Below are 24738 nucleotides of genomic sequence, written 5' to 3' on the forward strand. Positions count from 1 at the left end.
ACTCAATAATTATGTGAATTCATTTCATAGACTCATAAACTAGACGTCAGTTTTAGATTAGACTTAATACTTACCGCAGTCCTATAAAAATTCCGTTATTATAAACATCATATTATTTATGCATTACTTGTAAGATCAGAGGAATAAAAATTTCTTATAAGTCATTTTAAACCCAACTCAAAGCGCCATAAATCATAATGTGTTTTATAATTATGCAATTCAATTGAGCACTAACAAATGAGTAACGATGTTTATGCAGTCCACTTTTTCTACTACAGGTATTTGTGTATAATTTTATTAGTGCTCCTATTTTCTGTGGGACTCTCATTCTTCAGGAAGATGGTTTTGGAGCCAGAGCACATGATATTGTAACGGTATCATGAACGGCTCGTGAAGGTATATTAAGAAAAACTGGAAAGATGTAATACATAAATGAAATAATATGGAGTTTGTCCTTCTCCCATCAATTGAAGTAGTTCACATAATTAGAAATTTATTTGTTAGATGGTTCCTTACTTGAATACGAACAATTACAATATCAATAAAAGAGTACTGTCAAAATAAACTTGAGTTTCCAAAGGGGAAACATTAGCAGGAATTATTACTCACAAACGGAAAGTTTAACAGGCTGAGCAAAAATGCCAAACACATCCAATTAAAATTGCAATCAAACTCTAAAGGTGAAAAATATGCCAACCGCAAAGATATCTGCTCTCAGTAACTGTAAAAGCACTAACAACATTGCGCCAAATTATACTACAGAAGGAACGCAACACCACGCAGGTAATAAAAATACTATTGCGAAAGGCAGAAGTGTGGCGTTCTGCATAAAATAAAACAACTGCCTGAACAGAGCTCTCAAGCGGAAAGGGAGTGGTAAGTTGGAATGTGATTTCATCAATATATCATAGCTATAAGTCTTAAACTTTAAGAAAATGTCATAATAGAAGATCTCAATAGGAAATACAACTGTTAAACCAAATCCTTTTGAAGAACCATTAGTCAACATGGCCTGAAGGCGCCCCTGTAACAGCCTACTAAATCCACAATGAAGTGCAGCTACGTCTGATCCAAGAAACCTAGTGGCTTTATTAGATTAATTCCTGTTTAACTGGCATCACCCCTGGGCTTTCTTTTATTTAAGGCTGAACAAACCTGGTTGTCACAGTCTGGTTTTGTACATTATGGCTCCCCAATCCTTTGAAAAGGTAATCTGAGCAAGATGAAACTTATTTACTTGCTCATTCTTACAGCACTGTTTGATAATCATGGCCTCAACCTGCACTAGGGTAGGTTCAGGTTGGACGTTAGAAAAAAATCTTCACTGAAAGGGCTCTCGAGCCCTGCAGAGGCTGCCCAGGGAAGGGGTGGAGTCCCCATCCCTGGAGATGTTTAAAAGACAGAGGTTAAGTGCTTAGAGATATGATTTAGTAGTGGACAGGTATGGTTGGACTCAATGATCTCAAAGGTCTTTTCCAACCTGGCCATTCTATGATTCTGTGATGCTACGTGCTCTTGACTTTATCTCAAGGACCAAAATGGGAACAAAGTGATTTGTGAAAATCCTGCTTCTTTTCAGTTAAAAAAAAGAAAAAAACAGCTCATTTATTGCTTATTTTATGACAAATATTCACCTTAACAAAATTAGACTAAGGAATGAACCAGAGGAACACATTTTTAATAAAAGAAGATAATGTAACAGTTTAGGTAGTAAATTATGACATTGATATAGCAGTTGAACCAAAAGCCATAAAAAACATGAGCTGGTATAAAGTGCTTAATAGTTGTCTCATCCTCTGGAAGAAATATATAAAGGTCACTTCTTTCAGAAAGACCCAGGATTTGGTTCCCTGTCTCACTAGTCTAATCCTCCCAAAAAGTAAATGAAATGCAAATATAATGCATTAATTTGCTGCACATCAAGACACTGCAGACTGTGGAGGATTGCTTTATGCCTATCTCAGTAGATACAATACCAATTGTAAACAATATCTGGTGTATTTTTACGTGTTGATTTTCCAGTTTGGCAATACTATTAAATCTGATCCATTGAAAAAAAAGGAAAAGGAAAAGGGGAAGGGGAAGGGAAAGGGAAAGGGAAAGGGAAAGGGAAAGGGAAAGGGAAAGGGAAAGGGAAAGGGAAAAAGGAAAAGGAAGGAAGAAAAGAAAGGAAGAAAGGAAGAGAGGAAGAGAGGAATAGGAAGAAAGGAAGAGAGGAAGAGAGAAAGAGAAAGAATGAGAGAGAAAGAGAGAAAGAAAGAGAGAAAGAGAGAGAGAGAAAGAAAGAGAGGAAGAAAGGAAGAGGAAGAAAGGAAGAGAGGAAGAGGAAGAAAGGAAGAGAGAAAGAAAGAAAGAGAGAGAAAGAGAGAAAGAGAGAAAGAGAGAAAGAGAGAAAGAGAGAAAGAAAGAAAGAAAGAAAGAAAGAAAGAAAGAAAGAAAGAAAGAAAGAAAGAGAAAGAGAAAAGAAAGAAAGAAAAGGAAAAAAATTAAAACCCTGAAAGAAAATGAAGAAATATATTGTTACAACTAAAAGATAATATTGTCACAGTAACAATTGAATTAAAAAAATATGTATGAATAAATTCAGGCTAGAAATCATGATTTAACCACCAGATTAATGAAAACCTGGAATCAAAGCAGCAGAGCAAAAAACAACAGTTTTTTTCTTAAAGTGAAGCTTGATCATTTCACAGAAAGATGCCTATGACATGATTTTATATGACAGCAGAGAACTGGTAAAACTTATTGTCATCATCGGCCAACAGCTGAATGTCTTCCCACTTGCTTTGGTTCAGAAGAGAAGCCCATTCCTGAAAGCTTCATTTAACACAGCACAGAAGCAGCGCCTCCTGATGGTTTTGCACATGCATCCTATTCAATCCTACCAACAAAAGAAATACTTAGACAATTCTGTACTTAAATACTTTCATGAGAGTGTCTGCTTTAGAAAAGTCACTTCACGACTGAAGACTTTCATTTGTTTAGTTCAATTAAAGACAAGTTTTGGAAGTAGTGGTCTGAACTGCTAAAAGATTCAGACGTCACTTTGAAGAAAACCTGGCTGGCTTACATCCATGCATGGCCTTACTAAAGACTTTTAGATGGTTCATAAGTTTTGGAAGGACAAAAAGGTTTCCCTCAACAGATGTATTTTCTCAATACACAGAAAATATATGAGAAAGTTGAAGTTGAGTTTCATCAGACTGGGTCATAACTATTTCTCACTGTGCTCTCACTGTTAAGAAAAATAGGTATTTTGATGGAGAAAAGTTTCTCCACTATGGCTTCGCTCTCTGCTAAGTGCATCTGCCCACAAACTTTCAGAATAACTTCCAAAGTCAGTATTTTAAAGGAAGTAATGATTGTGTAGTAGTAGAAAAGTATTTTACTTCACTTTCAATTGGACATAAGATTAAGTATCAAAAGTCTAGTATTGAAACAATTACCCATGTACCTGCCTAGATCAGGATTATATCTACACACAGAAGTTCTTCCACAATCATTCAGCCTTAGCTAGAGCAGAATATACCGCCTTATCTTTTGCTACACGTATTATATCTGTGGCTCCCTATTCTGTGATGCATGGCAATTCAATTCCAGACAATTCTAGATGATAATCACTTTCATATAGGCTAAATTTAACATTACTACTACGCAATTACAGTATTTGTATAAAAAAACCCAAGCAGCCTCAGGAACTGCTAATAGAATTTCAAAGCCAGCAGAAAGCAGATTATATATTTATCGGCTACATTTAAGTCCAACATTACGCTCAGATCCATGAATTAATCAGCATATTTTTTTCAGATCAGACAGTATCTAAATGTGAGTATTACAAGAGGTTGAAAGCCAATTCTTTGTCCAAAATTACCAAACATATGAATATGTGAACTTTCTGGTTTGGTGGTATTGAAATTACACATCATTAAGAATTGAATAATTTGTAAACATAATGCACGTTGATTATCTATTTCTTGTTTTATTTAGCTGAAGTTATCATCTAATGGATTTCAATGCAGCTAGAAACATGCTTGCAGTATTCATTACATGATTTCCCCCTGAAGAAATAACCAGGGTCTCCATCAACATATAACATACGTGTACAGTGCTCATAAGCCCAGTAGCAAAACCCAATGACTTCTCTTATTTTTTGCATTCTAATACTGTAACACCACTCAAAAATTTTCAAGAAAAACCTAACATTGAACTAATGAAGACCTAAAATCAAGAATGCCATATAGTGGTATAATGGTGTCCCAAAGAGTTGCCAAAGTATAAATCCAGCGGTGACGCCCTGGCCCAGGTTTCCCAGGGAAGCTGTGGCTGCCCCATCCCTGTAGGTGTTCCAGGCCAGGTTGGATGGGCCTTGGGCAGCCTGAGCCAGTGGGAGGTGTCCCTGCCTATGGCAGGGGTTGAAACTGGATGGGCTTTAAGGTCCTTTCCAACCCAAACCATTCTACGACTCTATGATTACTTAGATAACAAAGGTAAGGTGCAAAGAAAAATGATGCGTGCAGACAACCGCAAAGATACTAAATATTTCCCAATGAACATTAACTAATTGCCAGAATATGAAACCGTTACAAGAGATAAATTAGTGAAACTTATCGTTTAAAACCTAGACCGCACAGTAATTCTGAAAAGCAGCTGCTTTACGATGTATCTAAACATCCAAATAAGTTCTGCAGCATGGTGACTCTTCTGCTTTCCCTGTAAACAACTAGTGAATTTAAATTATTATTGTAAAAAAGAAATTATGTTCATTGTTCTGTCTTCATAGTGGATCTGTGCTTATTTCTTTGTATTACAAAACTGCAGGTCCTAACACCTATTTTTCTGGAACCTCAATTTAATAAATAAATAAATAGAAATTATGCATTACGGAGAGGAGGTTTTATAAGAACATACCAACTGAAGACATCTTTTTCTGCATCAGACCTACACGAAGTCTTTCATGCTCATTATTTAATTTAAATGAGCAATCAGAAGTCATGCACTGTCGGTTAATTAGCCATTAAAAATAATAATCAAGGAACTGCGTGACAAGTATAAAAATGAAAATGAAGCTGCAAAAATAGGAAAGGTTAAAAGGAAAAGTGACATTTTGCCCAGTGTAATTTAAACAGTTCTGCAATAGGGATAAAAATTACTGATACTTTAGTTTGCTTCATGCCATGACCAAATCTTAACACATAAATACCAGTAGGGAACCTTTTTGAAATTGCACAGTACTCTCTATCCAATACTTTCATAAAGTCACCAGTTCAGACTAACCAACGACATGAGACCTCATCATAAGCGCTAATTGCCTTAACTTCTTAAGGCACAGAAACAGTCATTAGTCACAAATTAGAAATATTAATGCTTAAAATGGTAACCAAAGAAAGGAACTCTTCAATAAAATTGATGTCACTGTTCTAGTGCACAAGAAGAGAATCATAGAACCATAGGATCATAGAATCATAGAATCATAGAATCATAGAATCATAGAATCATAGAATCACAGAATCATAGAATGGTTTGGGTTGGAAGGGACCTCAAAGATCATCCAGTTCCACCCCCTGCCCTGGGCAGGGACACCTCCCACTGGCTCAGGCTGCCCAAGGCCCATCCAACCTGGCCTGGAACCCCTCCAGGGATGGGGCAGCCACAGCTTCCCTGGGCAACCTGGGCCAGGGCCTCACCACCCTCAGCGTGAAGAAATTCTTCCGTATATCTAATATAATAGAAAATACAAAGAAATACAAGACAGTACACTAAACACAGAGAAACAGTTAAAAATCCTAAATTCCATTTCTGCTAAGTGTTTTTCTCTGAACCTGTATCACCTAACATAATACCAACAATGTTACCAGTGAACTGTATGTCTAAATGCTTTGCTTTGCAGCTGAGGCCAACATTCATCTCTGACTCCTTTATGTGCCTCGTTTAGACAATAAATTGCTCTAGTCCTCTTCTGAAGTGAGAGAAAAAACAGGCATCTCCAGGGCCAGTTCATACCCCACAGCTGCGTACTCTCATGGTTCTATTAAATGTATTATCCATTCAACAGGACATGCATTTTTCCTCTCACCTAAGCCAGAGCCATTTAGTAGTACTGCAACAGTGCTACCATGGGTCATGTATCATCCCATCTCCTCCAAACACAGTGCCACTGTAGTATTCATTAAAATTGGAGACCGTAGAAGGGCTTCTGGAAGTTCTTCTCAGCCATAGCAATCTATGTCTCCCAATTAAGGCAAGATTGTCCGAAAATGCACAAGTTTTCAACATAAGCTCTTAAACTTCCATGCAGATAAGCTGATGGGATTTGACAGAAGTTCATCATCTGCTGACAAAAGGGGAGATCTGTCTTTTCATAGTATGTATTGATAATCATTGCTTAAACATTACAAGTGAAGATTCCAACACATTTCCCAAACCATTTGTATCTCAAAAACTTTGAAGTATAAATAAGGCTCTACATTGCTTAAGCAATACAGACCAGCACCACACTCGGCACCGCAGGAAGGCAGTAGTGGACATCATATACTGTAGTCCTGGTGGAATGGATGCCTCAAAGAAGACTTTTTACAAATGCTAATCAGGCTTTATCACCACTGTAAGGAAGTTCAGCTCGTAGCCCGAAAGGAGACACACATTAGCATCCTATTTGCTAGGTGTAAATACTGTAACACAGCTCAAAAAGTGAAGCTGTGTTTGCTCTTTGTGAACATGCATAAAGAGAAACCTGGATGCAAATGAGCACGAGTTTTCAGAGCTGCCAGACAAGCACTTAAAATTGTCTGAGGAGAGACAAATGAAGGAAATGACACCATAAGGAGGTGAAATGATTGTTAGAAAGATAAACTTTCCATGTTCCGAGGCAAAAGCTACCTGCAGTTCACCCCAGTGAATTCTGAGACATGACTTCTATTAAATTAACCGGTCCCCATGGACTGAAGACTCAAAGCTGTCCAGACTGCTTGAAGCCTCGTCACAAGAACCACTTTTACTGATCAAATCCCTAGCTATGGGAAAAGGATAACTTCTATTCTTCGGAGCCAAGCAAAACCAGCTGTCAATTACTTTTATGAACACTCTTAGTATTACTGATTGGCCTCAAAACAGCGGTGTCTTTGATTGCCATGAACCACTTTGGTTGCCAAGTGGTTTGATTCACCACCATTTGCAGTGTCATAAACCAGGTCAGAACGTCTGCTCCAACCAGGGCTGTTTGAAGAAGCATTCTGGATTTAAGCAATACACTTTCTATAGAGGTCGTTTCATTAGAAAGTCCTGCGGTTGATCAAACGGCAGCAGTACCACAATGCACCCTGAAAGCCTGTTTGACATCCTAAACTGACACAACAAAGAGAAGCAAAGACCTTTCTGAGTATGTCCCAACCTTTATATCTCCTGACAGCAGGGTTGGGACTGCTGCGTTCTTTTTGAACTTGCTGTCTCTGTGAGAAACTTCAGGCGTAGTTTGGAAACTATAAAACCAGACTCTGACTGAAGGATCTGGGAGCGTCTACCCACTGTTAAACTGAAGCTTTAGGAAGAAAAGTTCTTTCAAAAATGGCTAAATAACTTGGTAAAGCTATCCAAAATGAGGGAGGCAAGCAGATAATAACAGTACTGAGAGGGTCTAATGCTGTCTCGGATGGAGTGGTAATTAATGTGTCCTTCCCAACCACAGAGAAGAGTGTACATGCTGAAATTATCCAACAAGAGAAGTTTCAAGAGAGATCTCGTAATTCTAGTAGACAAATCACTGCAGGAAGTGAAACTAATGGAGAAAGGAAGAAATAATGAAGAACTTGTAGGCTCTAATTCTAAAACAGTTGCTAAGCCTGCACACACTCTTCTGAAATAAATACCCAAAGGAAATCTGCATTTGATCCGGTTGCTAGAGAGTTAATTTACATCATAGAAGCTTGTATGGTGCTATTTTAGATTGGTGAGCAAGTCAGTTCTGATAACACAGTAGTGTTTTAGCTGTTGTGAAGCAATGTTTGCACAGCATCAAGGGCTCCTCGGTCTCTCACCCTGAGTCGGTTGGGTCTGGGCAAGAAACTGGGAGGGAACAGAGACAGAACAGCTAACTCAAATGGACCAAAGCATATTCCATGCCATATAATGTCATGTTCAGCAATAACAGTGGGAAAAGTGTTTTCCCAAAGTAGCAGTTGTGTGGGGACTGGCTGGGTGTTGGTCTGTTAGTGGTAAGTGGCTTTTGTGTCGCTTGGGGTGGTTTTTGTTGTTTGAGGCGGGGATGGATATTAAGGTATTTGTATCTAGACCCACAGGGTGGGGGGTTTTCTCTCACTTTTGCCCATCTAGTCATCCAAAGCAGTTAGATTGGAAATAGCAGAGGAAAAACACTCTGTGTCTTGAGAGATAACGTGAGAGCAGCAAGCCCTGCTCTGTCCCTCTCAGTCTCGTGCAACTTAGGGGTAGTGTTTGTTCCTTCTTCCACCAGTAGTATCACAGAGATGGTAGGAAAATGGTTTGTAAATACATACATCCTCACCGAAACAGCATCCCACAACACTGACCTGCGCAGGCTCCAAGGTCATAGTTTAATAAAGATGGACTTTCTCTGGAAGGCAACACAAACATTCAGCAACATCACATTTATTACAGCAGCCCTGTAGATGTCAATTAATGATCTATTGCTCTGATTTATAGAATCATAGAATAGTTTGGGTTGGAAGGGACCTTAAAGCCCATCCAGTTCCAACCCCCTGCCATGGGCAGGGACACCTCCCACTGGCTCAGGCTGCCCAAGGCCCATCCAACCTGGCCTGGAACCCCTCCAGGGATGGGGCAGCCACAGCTTCCCTGGGCAACCTGGGCCAGGGCCTCACCACCCTCATGGTGAAGAAATTCCTCCTTATGTCCACTCTAAGTCTGCCCCTCTCCAGTTTATACCCATTGCCCCTCGTCCTGTCCCCACAAGCCTTTGTAATCAGCCCCTCTCCAGCTTTCTTGCAGCCCCTTCAGGTACTGGAAGTTCACTATAAGGTCTCCTCGGAGCCTTCTCTTCTCCAGGTTGAACAACCCCAACTCTCTCAACCTGTCCTCATAGCAGAAGTGCTCCATCCCTCGGATCATCATTGTAGCGTCCTGTGGATCCCTTCCAACAGCTCCATCTCCTTCTTATGTTGAGAGTTCCAGAACTGGAATACTCCAGGTGAGGTCTCACAAGAGAAGGGTCTTGATTTATGGCTGAATGAGCCTTAATTAAAAGAGGGTGGTGTTAGCTTCTTCATAACACATCTGACAGTCAAATATTTAGCAACAAACAATTGTTTGGGTCTTTTGGCAACAGGTATGTAAAAAAAAAATCTCTTTAAAAGAACTTCTGTCAATATTAAAGAATGAAACAGGTCTAATAACCAGAAAGCACTAAGAAATTAAGAAATTTTAACTCTGAATCTAATCTCTGTGACTTTGGAAAAAATACAGTCAAATTAGTTTCTCAATTTAAGTGAAACCGATATTATCTGCGTGAAAACTTAGTACAAGTTCTAGGAGTAACCATTTTCTTTGAATAAAAGAAAAGATAGAATAACAGTTCAGATATTAAGAGTCCGACCCTTCCTTGATCTCCTAGATAAAGTAATTGCTATAAAAAACAAACAATTTGCATAGTCTGAGATGTTCCCATTAAGGAAATTAGCACTCAATTTAAATCCTATTATGGTACAGATTTTTGAACTACGGGAAATATTGTTGTAATAGTTGTCATAAACCTGCTAGTTACAGAATATGAGACTGCACAAAAACTTATAAAATGAGATTAATTCCAATAAACTAGTAAAAAACTTCAGATCAAATAAATTATGCACCATGACAAGTTAATCACCGTGTGTCATAAGAAAAGCTATGAACCTTGACTATTTGGACTTACTATTTGTAAGGATATATCTAACTATAGAAGATCATTTTTTTTAACTCTTAGAGCCATCCAACATCCAAAACATCACATGAAAAGAAATAAGATTTCAGTTTGGAAACTGGCTTACCTGTGTTGTCCAGCTTCTACAAAATCAGTCTTCAAAGGTAAGGCAAGTTGCTGTTTCCTCTAACAGCTTGTATGTGGAACAATATGGAATTAAAGAGCTCTGGCATCCTTCTGTAAGGGTGCTCTGTGCTTACCTTAACTCCAAAGTCCTCTTTCAGTGTAGACAATTGAATGGAAAGATCTGACAGAACCAGCATGAGAATAAGCCTCTTGAAAGTCCACAGGTGTGAAATAATTTCTCTTATGAAGCCACAGTATTCTGAAAAGCATGCAAATTTCTAAAATCCAGAATTGGACTCTCAGTCCTATTTGCAGTACCCAGAAATCAACTATTGTACAACCTGCTTCCTGTAAGATCAGTTCTAGAAATTTCCTCCAGAATAAAGTCTATTGATCCGGAGATGGACTTGCAGGAGACTGGACTACATGTATGGGAGCCAAACGCACCGTAATGACAGGCAAGGGGCATTTTGAGGGTGATGAAAGTAGGCGATGTCTGCAACAGGTTGTGGTGGCTCAGCAGATCTAGAAGGAAACTCCAGACCTTACCTACAATCATAGAATCATAGAATCATAAATTCATAGAACAGCTTGGGTTGGAAGGAACCTTAAAGCCCATCCAGTTCCAACCCCCTGCCACGGGCAGGGACACCTCCCACTGGCTCAGGCTGCCCAAGGCCACATACACAAGCCTCAGTTGCCCAAGTGCTGGCATCCAGTAGCCTTCCAGATACCTGAAAGGAACCTGAGACACACAACGGGGAGGCTACAGGACTTCTGGAGCTTCATCTCACTCTAGAGCAGTATCTGGAGGACAAGCAGGATCTAATCTCCGAAGTCTGTCCTGGAAGCAATAACAAACTGTTCTGACAAAATATTCAATATGTGGAAAGATGTCTCAGTAGCCAAGAAATAAAGATAAGAGTTTTACACAACAGAAAACACACAAAAAAAAAGCAGCTTGATTCAGCCAACAGGCTGAGGGGAACTGTAGGGGAAGTGTTTGCTATGCCTCATTTATAGTAGCATAAATATAAACCTCAGGAACAGGTCTAGTGCTTGGAGAGTGTTGAAACTGCATTCTCCACTGCTGTGCGCAGGGAAATCATGGCAAGAAATACAGACTTACTCCAACTGCTAGCACCTAAGAGGGAGAGATGGATGTCCGAGGCAGGGCGCTTTGCGGTGGTGCCAGGGCTTGACCAAAAACTCAACATGAGCCACAGGAAAATATCACTGTGTTCCAGCTGAGATGTTGCAAATGGGAGCTGAGCTGCATAATCTTTTTTTCACACTACATGTGTGACATACGGAGGAGATGGAGAAGAAATTCATCCCGACAGCAGCTGCTAAAGCTAAAAGCTTCAACAACTGCACGTATGTACATTCTCTCAAAAGAGAAATAAATTGTCTGAGACAAATAGACTATGATAACGTAGCACAAGCGTTGGTGAGTTTTCAACATTTCACAAAACTGTGATCCAAAAATCCAAAAGGAGTATATTAACATGGGTGTAAAGCTCGGATTCCAGACTAAAGAATTAATATAACAGGAGAGCCTACTCAGCTTGCAAAGCCTTGAACAGCAGGTTCTCCGTAAAGCAAGAGAGAAAGCACCATATTTTAAGAATAAAACATGCTGAATTTATAAAATATTTTCTACAAATAAGAAAGTAAAATTTTCTGTGGCAAATAACGCGCTGGTTTGCAGTCTGCAGTTCTGAACTTTTGAAATATTGTTATCAATACAGAAGTAGAAAATATAAATAATATATAAAATAGAAATAAGCTCAGGCCCTGGGAGATACATGGGAAAAACAAAGTAACAAAGTTCAGTGTAATCGTATTTTTTATTTGTTTCAGCATTTCAGCTGCTGAATGAATACTTTCAACATATGGACACATCTGAACGGAACAGTTGCTTGGAAAGACAGAGAAGGAATACTTGAGTCATTTCGAAGTTAGGGTAAGTGAGACGGACATTTTGTTCTGATCCCTGTAAGATTTTTGTTTCACAAAGACTTTCCCAAAAGGTCTTCGTGAGGTGTAAAGATTCTGATACTTCAATAATAAGAGTAAGGATCCTAAACATAAAGCAAAATATATTTCATCATCTTTGACTTAGATGGAAGATTTCTAAGCGCAAAAGAAATAAACTTCCATTAACAGACTGGGAAACAAAGAGCTTTATCTAAGTAAGTAGAACTCATTTCTTTCATTTTACTCTATTTCTCTGATGATACATTATCAGTTTGTCATGTGACTTAACCTCTTTTTTTTTGCAAACTGAACATAATCAAAACCATCTATCTAATCAGATATAATTTTAAATCCTTTTTCACACTTGAATCATCAGTTAATCTTGTCTTTCCTAATTAACATTTAGCCATTTTATTTTGTTGATCTATCCTCTGCAGCTATGACAATCTCTCTTTTGGTTTCTATAGCCTTGTACGTTAGTTGTTGCATTAAATCTGGACTTCAGTAGAACTTCAAGGAAAGCATGGCCCACAATAATGTTCTGGAAAATCAGACCAACTACTGTTAAATAATGTTAAATCTTGATACAGAAGGTTGTGTCCTCTTGTTCAGTATGGTACTGGGCATAATAGTTGAAATCATGGTTGTAGTTGGCTGGAAACATGAACTCACCTAATGTGTGGTTGACTACGCTGAGACTACATGCATAGGAGAAAACGAAATGTATGGGAGCACCTTCCATACAAGGACAGGCTGAAGGAGTTGGGGTTGTTCAGCCTGGAGAAGAGAAGGCTCCAAGGAGAACTTTAGTGACTTTCCAATACGTGAAGGGGCTGCAGAAAAGCTGGGGAGGGGCTGTTCACAAAGGCTTGGAGTGATAAGACAAGGGACAACGAGTATAAACTGGAGAGGGGCAGATTTAGACTGGACATAAGGAAGAATTTCTTCACCATGGGAGTGGTGAGGCCCTGGCCCAGGTTGCCCAGGGAAGCTGTGGCTGCCCCATCCCTGGAGGGGTTCCAGGCCAGGTTGGATGGGCCTTGGGAGGTGGGAGCCTGAGCCAGTGGGAGGTGTCCCTGTCCATGGCAGAGGGTGGAACTGGATGGGCTTTAAGGTCCCTTCCAAAACAAACTATTCTATGATTCAGTTACGATACGTTATTGAGTTCTTTAAAACAGTTGGAAAATCGCCTGCATGGTTCGCTGCAGTCCACATTGGGCGTTGTGTCCAGCTCTGGGCTCTTCAGCACGACAGAGACATGGGAGTACTGGAGCAAGGCCAACAAAGGGCCACAAAGATGAAGAAGGCTTTGGATCATACGTGTGATTACAAGGAGGAACCAGGACAACTGCTCAGTGTGCAGTCTCAGTGGGAGCTTATCAATGGGTATAAATTCCTGTGGGAGGGATTAAAGTAAATAGGCTCTTTGCAGTGGCACCTTGTCACAGGACAAGGAGTACAAACTGGAAGACAAAAAAATTCCACTTAAACACAAGAAAAGGCCTTTTTTACAGTGAGGGTGATCAAACACTGGAACTGGTTGTCCAGACAGACTGGGGAGTCTCCATTCTCAGGCATATTCAGAACCTGACCAGGTATGGTGCTGAGCAATCTGCTCAAGTCGACTCATCTGTGAGTAGAGGTTTGGACAGGATGACCTCCAGAGATCCTCTCCAATCTCAACAATTCTGTGATTCTATGTGATTTTTTTTATCAATGGCAATTCTCTATACCTATATCTTATTTTTCCAATTTTTCCTTTTTCCCTGTTCTCCTCTTTATTCTATTTTTAATTTCTCTTTCCAAATAAATGCGTCTCTTAAATCCAAATTCCACTGGAGCAACAGAAAAATATTTAGATTGCTTTCATCTTCCGCGTTATGTACTACAATATTCTTTCCAGCAATTATATTTTCTCATTAAAAAAGAAAAAAAAGAACTGGTAAAGCTGCCTCCCTCATCCCCTAGCATTCCACATCCTCTCCCCTTCAAACTCCTCACTTCTTCTCATCACCCCACAAGTTTAAGTTTCTTTTGTCTCTTCTAAAGCTTATTCCTAACTCACAACCCATTCAAACGTTAAAATGCTTCCCTTTCCTAGATTATTGATTCCAATCTTATTATTTAATTTTCACTCATTTTTCATTATTTTTCACTCATTTGATCTTTTTGCTTTTCTTTGTATCGCAGCTCAACTGAAAATTCCTCGCAGCATCGCCTGCATCACCTATTACATTCCTACCAATAATTTCCTTATAACCTTTTTTATTTTGAAACTAGAAATTAAACAACAAACTTACACGTTTACATTACACGTAAGCATTTTCAGCTACTTTGTACTATTTATAATCGTTATCAAGAGTTCAGTCTTATGTCCAGGCTCTCACTCAAAACAATGATGAACCATAGAACCTGATGAGGCTCGTAGGAATGTGAGTAGAAAGCAGTTGTTCTGGTACGAGCCCAGGATTTTGAGCCCAGGCTGCCCTGTCTTGTGACATAAAAAAGGAATCGAGAAGAAGGCAGCACTAAAAATTTTAGAATATAAAAAAAACCCCTGTTTTAAGAGAGATTTTTCAGTCTAGGTTTAAATCAGCCATTCCATGCTGATAGTGAGTGGTGCAAATCTGCCCTAAAACGCTCTCAAATGTCTTCTTCTACAACAAAGTAATTTTTAATAAACCATCTCTGTATATCAAACAGGAATCTGAAGCTGCTTCTGTGTAACATAAGGGATCTAACATAATTCAGACAGCAGAAAAAATTAATTCATTATTAATCTAGTAATTATTTATGCAGCTAGGATTTAAATGCTCAATATTGAACAGTTTTCTTCTGTACTTCTTTTAATGTGTGATAAAATAATCCACTTTGTTGTTCAAGACCAAGGGAATTTATTTTAATCACCTGTTTAGCTTGTAAGTGGTGTAAAACAATTTTCTATATAGGTAAGAATACTGTGGCAAGAAAAAATGCTTTCCAGGAACATGTATTCATTTTTTAAAGCTTTTTTTCTTTTAAAAAAAAAAAAAGAAGAAGAAGAAGAAAAAGCCTGGGGCAAGTCTTAGCGCAGTGTGTCAAGTTTCAGCCAAGAGCAAATATTTATGTCTGCATGCCACATTAAAACAACATCTTGAAATAATAAAGGTTGCATTTGGAAGAAGTTTGGGGCCATCTAGTGGAACCTGCAGTCAAATCAAGTAAAGCCTGGGGTCACGTACACCAATTTTCCAGAAAAGGGGGACCTACTCTTCATTTTTAGCAGATTTTTTTTCCTCAAACACATTATAGAAGTTGACACAACTTTTGTTGGTCAAGTTGAAGGAAAAAATGGCTATGCAAAGAACTTAATGGAAAATACAGCACTGCAGAATGATCCCCTGAGGGTTGATTGAGAAACTTCATCCCTGGATATACAGGGCAGATAAGGAAAATGTATAATACACGGCATGGCAGCCATGGGAATCAACTAGATGGCCTAAAGGATTGTCTTCATTGCTAAATTCTGTTATTTCAATCTGCCAATGGAAAGTACAGTATTCAAATATTAATCAGTCAAATAAACAGAATCGTAGAATGGTTTGAGTTGGAAGGGACCTTAAAGGTCATCCAGTTCCACCCCCTGCCATGGGCAGGGACACCTCCCACTGGCTCAGGCTGCCCAAGGCCCATCCAACCTGGCCTGGAACCCCTCCAGGGATGGGGCAGCCACAGCTTCCCTGGGCAACCTGGGCCAGGGCCTCACCACTCTCAGAGTGAAGAAATTCCTCCTTATGTCTACTCTAAATCTGCCACTCTCCAGTTTATAGCAATTTCAGATCATATGTCAGAACTATCCTTCAGTTTATAGTTTTTACCTCAACTCATTTATTTTTTTTTGGCATTGGGATCGTGTGTGATTGCTTCATTACAGAAAAATGAGATATTTCAACATTAGCCTGATGACATTTCCTGCATTGCATCTGCGCTCTCAGAATCACCTTAGCTTTGTACTTATTTCTGGGAGCAATTTAAACGTTATTGGCTTTACTGTGCAAACCTTCCTACAGGATTTACTATCACTATTTCAAAGATCTCCACAATATGGTTCCAGATAAGACCGTATAAGGCTTTGGGGTTAACATTCTGCTTAGATACAGAGAGAATATGCACCATCGAGTGTTGTCTTCAAGCGTAGAACTAATTTTACAGTTGTCAGACTCCGGGTCTACCAATTTTCAGTTGATGATGAGAGAACAGACATTTTACCTGAGTTTCTCCAGCAATAGACAAGTTTGTAGGTTGAGATAATATAAAAGGCCATATAAAAACAGTTTAATTAAAGGATGACCCCTCAGAATCTGCAGTCTTTTGATCTCTCTGAGTTTGTAACTTGTTAGAATTACCTACCTGTATACACTCTCACAACAATGGTTTAATTATGAGTTAAATTGAAATAAAATTAAAACTTAGATAACCGACTTTTGCAATTTCTACTTGTAGCCCTTTCTCGAGTTACACCACTTTGAACGCTCATCACTTTAAATACTATCTTCTCCATTAAATAACTCTTAACATGAAGCATGGAGAAATGAGGTTTTATTATCTTTTCTTCTTCTTCATATCCAACCCTTTGCTCCCCTGTTTCGTACAGTTGAATTGTTATGGTCTTGCTGCCTGGAAAGCATCACCACTCCAAAGAGGGCGACTTTGCTTGGATTTTGTCACACATGTTAATTGAATAACGGAACATGTTGGTAGGGACCATAGTTTGTACACCACGTAGGCAGGGTGAGGCACATGGAACATAGATGTGAATTGTTATCCTTTTTTATTATTCAGCTTTGTTATAGAAAGCTTATGGAATATAGAATAGAAATCTACAGGAAATCAGGCTTCATTAACAATTTACAGAATAGATTTGTCAAATCTTCCATAACACTCCACTGTTACAGAAATCTCTGTGATGCTTTGTGATTCTGAGAGTTATTTAGAAAAATGGATTAGGTGTCATTTGGTCGTATTATCTATGATATACACGTGTTGTAGCATATAACTTTTCCAAATATTATATAATGATTTTTCTTTGCATTTCACTAAGATAAAGTACGTTACAATACATTGTTACTTTTAACCTTTTGCATTCCTTAAAAACACTTTGGAAAAATTAAGCTTCCTGTCATGCCATACAAATTTAATTTAAATTCATAGTATCCAAATCAAGTGAGAAATTGACTGTTCCAAATCACACCCAGTTAACAGAGTTTCCCTATAAACATTCAGCTTTTAACTGAACATAGATATTGGGGAATTCGTATATATGGTTAGAGAAAAAACTTAAAACCAGTAGTCAATGTCTGATCTTCAGGGATGTATCCCTGGTCCAGTGGGATGTTCCTGCCCATCGCAGGGGTTTGGAACTGGATGATCTTTGAAGTCATAGATCATAGAACTATTCTATGATTCTATGATTTTATGATTCTATGAATTATGACATATTTACTTGATCTTATATGTCTTACTACAGACAAATTGCCATCTGGAAGGCACAGGGGTAATACTATGAATTATTGGTTTAATCTGCAGAAAAAAAGAAATCATCCTTCATTAGCTAATGAGAGACGTTTAAAATATTTTCTTTGCAGAAGTATTCCTTAAATACAAACACTCATCCCAGTTTCGGATACTTTGTTCAGTGCAATATGTTACTTGTCAGTATTTTGGAAAATCTGTCATACTTGAGGAACCCCAAGATTTTCAGTGTTTTGTGTCTTCTGGTCTCAAAAACCTGTGTCACGTTCATTCATCATTTGTCCCAAAGACTTCTCTGTTCTGAAGTGGTTGACACAATTTAATCAACCAGACAACTCTCTGTCAAACGGCCTGATAAGCTCTCTCCCCTGAGAAAATAAGCTGCCACTACAGCATTTCCAATAGCTGCTAAGCCAAGAAGTGAAAAGTTGAGACTTGGAATCAAAAAAAGAATATCCCATACAGGAACCCAAAACAGAATAAACCACTGCGAATCAACGTTCCCTGATATGGAGGTCATCCATTCTACAATCACTTTAATCTGATCTCTGCCTTTCAGTCTATCTGCATGAACAGACAGAATTCGTTTCTAAATATGATTTGTTAGCGACAAAATAATAAAATATAGCAAAAGAGTCACTTCCAGAGTGATATTTTGTAAATCTTCTCTATTGACAAGGCGCTCTTACAAGGTGTGTCACAAACAGCTGTACAAAGAGAAATCGCAGAATCATTTAGGTTGGAAAAAACCCTTAAGATCATTGAGTCCAACTGTAAACCAGCACTGCCAACTCCACCACTAAACCATGTCCTTAAGCACCACATTTAAATATCTTTTAAATACCTCCAGAGATGGTGACTCAACCACTTCCCCAGGCAGCCTGTTCCAATGCTTGGTAACACTCAGTGAAGAGGTCATTTCCTCTCATCTTACCACTTGTTACTTGGGAGAAGAGACCAACACCCATCTCACTACAATGACCTTTCATGTAGTTGTAAAGAGCAACAAGGTCTCCCCTCAGCTTCCTGTTCTCCAGGCAAAACAACCCCGGGTCCCTCAGCCTCTCCTCATAAGACTTGTTCTCCAGACTCTCCACCAGTTTCCTTGTTCTTCTCTGGACAAGCTCCAGAGCCTCAGTGTCTTTCTTGCAGTGAGGGGCCAAAAACTGAACCCAGGATTCAAGGTGCAGCCTCACCAGAGGCAGAATCCCTTCCCTCCTCCTGCTGGCCGCGGTGTTTCTGATCCAAGCCAAGATGCCATTGGCCTTCTTGGCCACTTGGGCCACTGCTGGCTCATGTTCAGGCATCTGCTGACCAACAACCCCTGGTCCTTTTCCATCAGGCAGGTTTCCAGCCACCCTTTCCCAAGCCTGCAGTGCTGCATGGAGTTGCTGTGACCCAAGGGGAGGACCTGACACAGTCTAGTTGAACTCATTACAGTTGGCTTCAGTGAAACGCTACTGTTAGATTTAGAACCAAATGTTTGTTTCATCAAAATAGGTACCATAATGCAGATCCAAGAATATAAGTTTCCTGATCGTTTTTTCATTCACAGTAAATAAAATGTTAATATTAAGAGGTTTTACTACGGCATTTCACAAACTTGTAGTTTAATAGTTTATACCGAGTATGCTTCAAGGCAATAACCAACATTTTAAGATATATGTTTATTATATTAAAATTGCTTAACTTTTTAATTATTATCTGTTTATTTATTCTTAGTAAGAGGGGTACCAATTCAGTGAAACCAGCAGCTTAGCCCAGCTCATATTCATTACATTTTACTATGAAAGCAATGGCAAAGGCAGAAAACAACTACTGTAGATCTCTATTGCCAATCAAAATCCAATTTACGTTACAAACGTAGAAAATTATCAAAGTGCTTTCCCATTTAACTGCTATGAATCCAAACCTGTTTGCCTTCAGCGCCATGTGAGAGAATGCAAAGGTCTCGTTCAGAATGATAATGACAAGCTCTGACTGGCTAAGCATTCCCAAAGGAAGTGGCGTGCGATCTCTATCACATTGAGTAAGACTACGCTGTACAGTGTATGTGTAACGAGATTGGACCAAAATCAAATATTCAGTGAGACAGGACATATATCGAGTCATTCAGACTCTGTCTTCTCTGCAGAGGAAGAAAATTGGACCATGACTTGCAGCCCAGAAGGCCAACCACTTCCTGGGCTGCATCCAAAGCAGCGTGGCCAGCAGGGTGAGGGAGGGGATTCTGCCCCTCTTTTCCTCTCTTGTGAGACCTCATCGGGGGTATTGTGTCCAGTTCTGGAATCTTCAACATAAGAAGGAGATGGAGCTCTTGGAACAGGTCCAGAGGAGGCTACAAGGATGATTGGAGGGCCAGAGCACCTCCCGTATGAGGACAGGCTGAGAGAGTTGGGGAATAGAACCTGGAGAATAGAAGGCTCAGAAGAGAGCTTATAGCGACCTTCCAATACCTGAAGGGGCTACAGGAAAGCTGGAGAGGGACTGTAGTGATAGGATGAGGGGCAATGAGTATAAACTGGAGAGGGGCAGATTTAGATTAGACATAAGGAGGGATTTCTTCACCATGAGGAGGGGGAGGCTGTTGCCCAGGGAAGCTGTGGCTGCCCCATCCCTGGAGGGGTTCCAGGCCAGGTTGGATGGGCCTTGGGCAGCCTGAGCCAGTGGGAGGTGTCCCTGCCCATGGCAGGGGTGGGACTGGATGGGCTTTAAAGACACCATTCTAGAGAGTCTATGAAAATCACTTGAGATGAGATAAAGAAAAATATCTTTTTTACAGTGAGGGTGGTCAAACAGCGGAACTGGTTGCCCAGGCAGATTGCGGATCTCCATCCTTGGAGACATTGAGAACATAACTGGATGTCATACTGAGCAACCTGCCTTAACTGACGCCGTTGTGGGTAAGAGTTTGAACTGGATGACCTCCAGAAGTTCTCTACAATCTCAACAATTCCATGTCTTTGTAATTAATCTCTCAATGTCACCCATCGTTGCCCCTGTCTGAACCTCTTCTTGCCCAGTCTACAGCTAAGAACGCAGAAGAGTAATAATTAATCCTAACTCACAAAAACATGAAAAATATTTATTGCCAATTGAGTGGTGTTTAAACAGTTACACAGTATGGACAAAGGAAAATTAAGACAATCTTCAAGATTAACAATATCTTTGTATTCAAATTTTTATATAATGAATCTCAGGTAAACTAATATTATTATTGTATCATATTCTCCCCTGAAATAGCATATTTTAACTGTTAAATATAAATTACACGAGTATAAAGTAATGAATGAGTACTATTTCATAGTAATTCAAACAGGCAGTATTCATAATGAACACTTAGATCATTTCTTTCTTTCTCCCCTCGGGCTTTTGATTCCTGTTTCATTGTAACTAGGGAGGAAGAAAGACACAGCAGGTAAAACTGGTTCATTTGCATCCAAATGGAATAGGCAATCTAAAAATATTTTGGCCTCACTGTGAAGTCTTTAACTAAGGATTAAGAGAGACCCAAAAAAAGACATTTGTACAGAACCATCACTTCAGCTTACCAGAAACGGAAAGTAATTATTATGCTCTCTCACCACTACAGAATACAAAATCCGATCAGGAATGAGGGTCCTCATGTTTGGAGACTTTACGAGACTTGAAAAAGGCTACTCAGAAATTGCATTTTTTGGCCAGGAATTGCCTGCAGGTGGTCAGCGAGGGATACCAGCCACACGCAACTGTATGAAATGCAGTCACACACAATGATTTATTGAGACAAGGAGACAGAATGCCTTCTATCACTTCTTGGGCCTGCATCCGAAACTCTTCCTGAAGAGTACATCTTCTAGTGGCTGTAGCTAGTGATGGCACCACCTATATCCACCACAAGTGACTAACACAGTTGTAAAGGATCACGTTGGTTTAAGAGTAGTGGTCAATGGCTTCAAGTCCAGATGGAGATCTGTGACGAGTGTTGTCCCTCAGGGGTCTGTACTGGGATCAGTGCTGTTTAATATCTTCATCAATGGTATTGATAGTGAGATTGAGTGCACCCTCAGCAACTTTGCAGATGACACCAAGCTGAGTGGTGCAGTTGCCACAGTGGAAGGACAGAATGTCATCCAGAGGGACCTGGACAGACTGGAGAAGTGGGGTTGGGAGAACATCATAAGGTTCAATATCTAGGTCAGATCAATCCCTGTTTTCAGTACACAGTGGGGGATGACACGTTTGAGAGCAGCCCTGAGGAGAAGGACTTGGGGTGCTGGTCGATGAGAAGCTCGACATGAGCCGGCAATGTGCGCTCACAGACCAACGGTGTCCTGGGCTGCATCCAAAGCAGCGTGGCCAGCAGGGAGGGAGGGGATTCTGCCCCTCTGTTCCTCTCTTGGGAGATCCCACCTGGGCTATTGTGTCCGGTTCTGGAATCCTCAACATAAGAAGGAGATGGAGCTGTTGGAACAGGTCCAGAGGAGGCTACAAAGATGATGTGAGGGCTGGAGCACCTCCCCTACGAGGACAGGCTGAGAGAGTTGGGATTGTTCAGTCTGGAGAAAAGAAGGCTCCAAGGAGATCTTAGAGTGAACTTCCAGTACTTGAAGGGGCTACAAGAAAGCTGGAGAGGGACTTTTTACAAAGACTTGTAGTGACAGGATGAGGGACAATGGGTCTAAACTGAAGAAGTGAAGATTTAGACTGGACATAAGGAAGAATTTCTTCACCATGAGGGTGGTGAGGCCCTGGCCCAGGTTGCCCAGGGAAGCTGTGGCTGCCCCATCCCTGGAGGGGTTCCAGGCCAGGTTGGATGGGCCTTGGGCAGCCTGAGCCAGTGGGAGGTGTCCCTGCCCATGGCAGGGGGTTGGAACTGGATGAACTTTGAGGTCCCTTCCAGCCCAAACTATTCTATGATTCTATAATTCAATATATTAAATTTTGCTTTCAATTCTAAGTATCATAAATTCATTTGAATCACAGAAATAATTTTCAACCTTACTGTTATGCCTGAGTTCTGATTATCGATTAGTACCTTCTAGAAGTTGTTATTATGGAAGTAATAAGCCAGCAATTGAATTAAATCTGTAATAAAAAAGCCAGAAAGTTGTGTAATCATAACCAAGCTTGTACAAATGTTTTTCTCCACTGGAAAACCAGCCATAGCCCCCCAGAAATATATCTTAGAAGTTACCTGGGCATTTTCACTACTATCTTCACTGTAAAATCTACTTTACAGTCACTTGCACAAGTATAAATGAGAGAAAAGGCATTGTAAAATGAGGTCTTTTGTTTCCAGATCTATACTACATGCTACTGTGCTTGGTGTAATGTGAAGTCTACATATCTTATTGCTTCATTACATTAAAAAACCCCCAAAACCTAAAAATCATAAATGCAAAGATTTTTACTTGTTTTTCAGGTTTGGACCTTATCAGAAATTTTGCAGCAGCAGTCAGAAAAGAATGGCTTTGACAGTCTCAAAGCATTCTGTAGGGATATGCCAATTATCTTGCAATCTTTGAAAAAAAAACCTACTCATTTTTGGCCACTCTGCCCCCTTCCCATCTCCCGGGTGCTTGGCTGCTAAAGCTCTTTATCTAGCCAACTCCTGTGTTGCTTAATCTCTCGAGCTATTTGAGGGTTTGATAAGCGGTCTGGTTGGCAGAGCTCTCAGCCACCATCCAAGCTTGTAAAAGCTTACCATCTCCCTGGGCAGCTGGAAATCAAGATAGTACGACAACAAAGATGACCTCTCTGGAGCTCCTGCCTCACTCTGCAGCCAGCTGCTGCGGTGTGCCACAAATGACACCAACGGGGCTACCTAAGTTGTCTCCCAGATGTCTGAGTTATGTGGGTAATGATGACACCCTTAATGTCTCTGGATACTCACAGTAACTTCCTTTTTCAGGTCTTCATCTTCCCAGAACCACTGCATCCCAGAAGCTGTTATACTAGGGAGCTGGTAAAGCCAGGGGTTCAGGAGATGGACAACAATTCCAAAAAAAAAAAAAAAAGACTTTTAATTCTACCTTTTTTTTTCTCCTAGAAAGAATAATCATTGTGTTTCTGAAGTTTTGTCCTGGATTTGTTCTTTTAAATGCAAAAACATTCATTGCAAGGGCTTTCCATCCCTTTGGCCAACTGGAGGTTGGCTTTAATCCTGAAAATTCTCACATTTCAATGTTTCTCTTATTTCCACCTAAAAATTCTGAAAGGGCGTACCTACACTCCAAAAGTGAAGGTGAAGGGGCTGGAGAACAAGATTTATGAGGAACGGCTGAGGGACCTGGGGTTGTTTAGCCTGGGGAAGAGGAGGCTGAGGGGAGACCTTATCACTGCCTACAACTGCCTGAAAGGAGGTTGTAGAGAGGTGGGTGTTGGTCTCTTCTCCCAAGTGACAGGTGATAGGACAAGAGGGAATGGCCTCAAGCTGCACCAGGACAGGTTCAGATTGGACATCAGGAAAAATTTCTTCACCTCAAGGTTTCTCAGGCCCTGGCAGAGGCTGCCCAGGGAGGGAGTGGAGTCCCCATCCCTGGAGGGGTTTAAAAGATGGGCAGATGAGGTGCTCAGGGATATGATTTAGAAGTGGACAGGTAAGGCTGGACTTGATGATCTTGAAGGTCTTTTCCAGTCTAGGGATTCTATGATTCTATGAATATTTTTAGCTGCTTTCCTTGTCCAAAATATAAGAATTCTACTGAAACATTGTTATTACCCAAAAAAAAAGGGCATGTTGCATGGCCACTAGAGGTTCCAAGCTTGCAGTGGAGGTCTAGGATGGTCTATAATCTTCAGGAGAGGGAGATAGCTTAGAATTATATAATCATGGAATCATAGAATCATAGAATAGTTTGTGTTGGAAGGAACCTAAAGATCATCTAGTTCCAACCTTGCTGCCATGGTCAGGGACACCTCCCATTAGATGAGGCTGCCCAACCTGGCCTTGAACACCTCCTGCTTCTGCTTAGAGATAATACACAGAGTTCAACTCATCTCACTTGGAGAGTTGAGATCCAATAATAATAATCCCAAGTGGTAAAGGAACATGAGCACAGAATCTAAAATTTATTGTATAATTGCCAGCTTCTATTGTAATACCGACAAGAAACCAGACACGTGAACTGCCTGTTTCTTTATGCACATCATGATTACTTTTTCTTTCCCGCACTCCACTGGATGTATTTTTTTTTTATATAACATGCAAACATTCCAGTTTTGAGCAAGCCAAGATCAGCCTACTATATCTT

This window comes from Cuculus canorus, chromosome 3 (genome assembly GCF_017976375.1).
Source record: "Cuculus canorus isolate bCucCan1 chromosome 3, bCucCan1.pri, whole genome shotgun sequence".
NCBI classification, from domain to species: domain Eukaryota; kingdom Metazoa; phylum Chordata; class Aves; order Cuculiformes; family Cuculidae; genus Cuculus; species Cuculus canorus.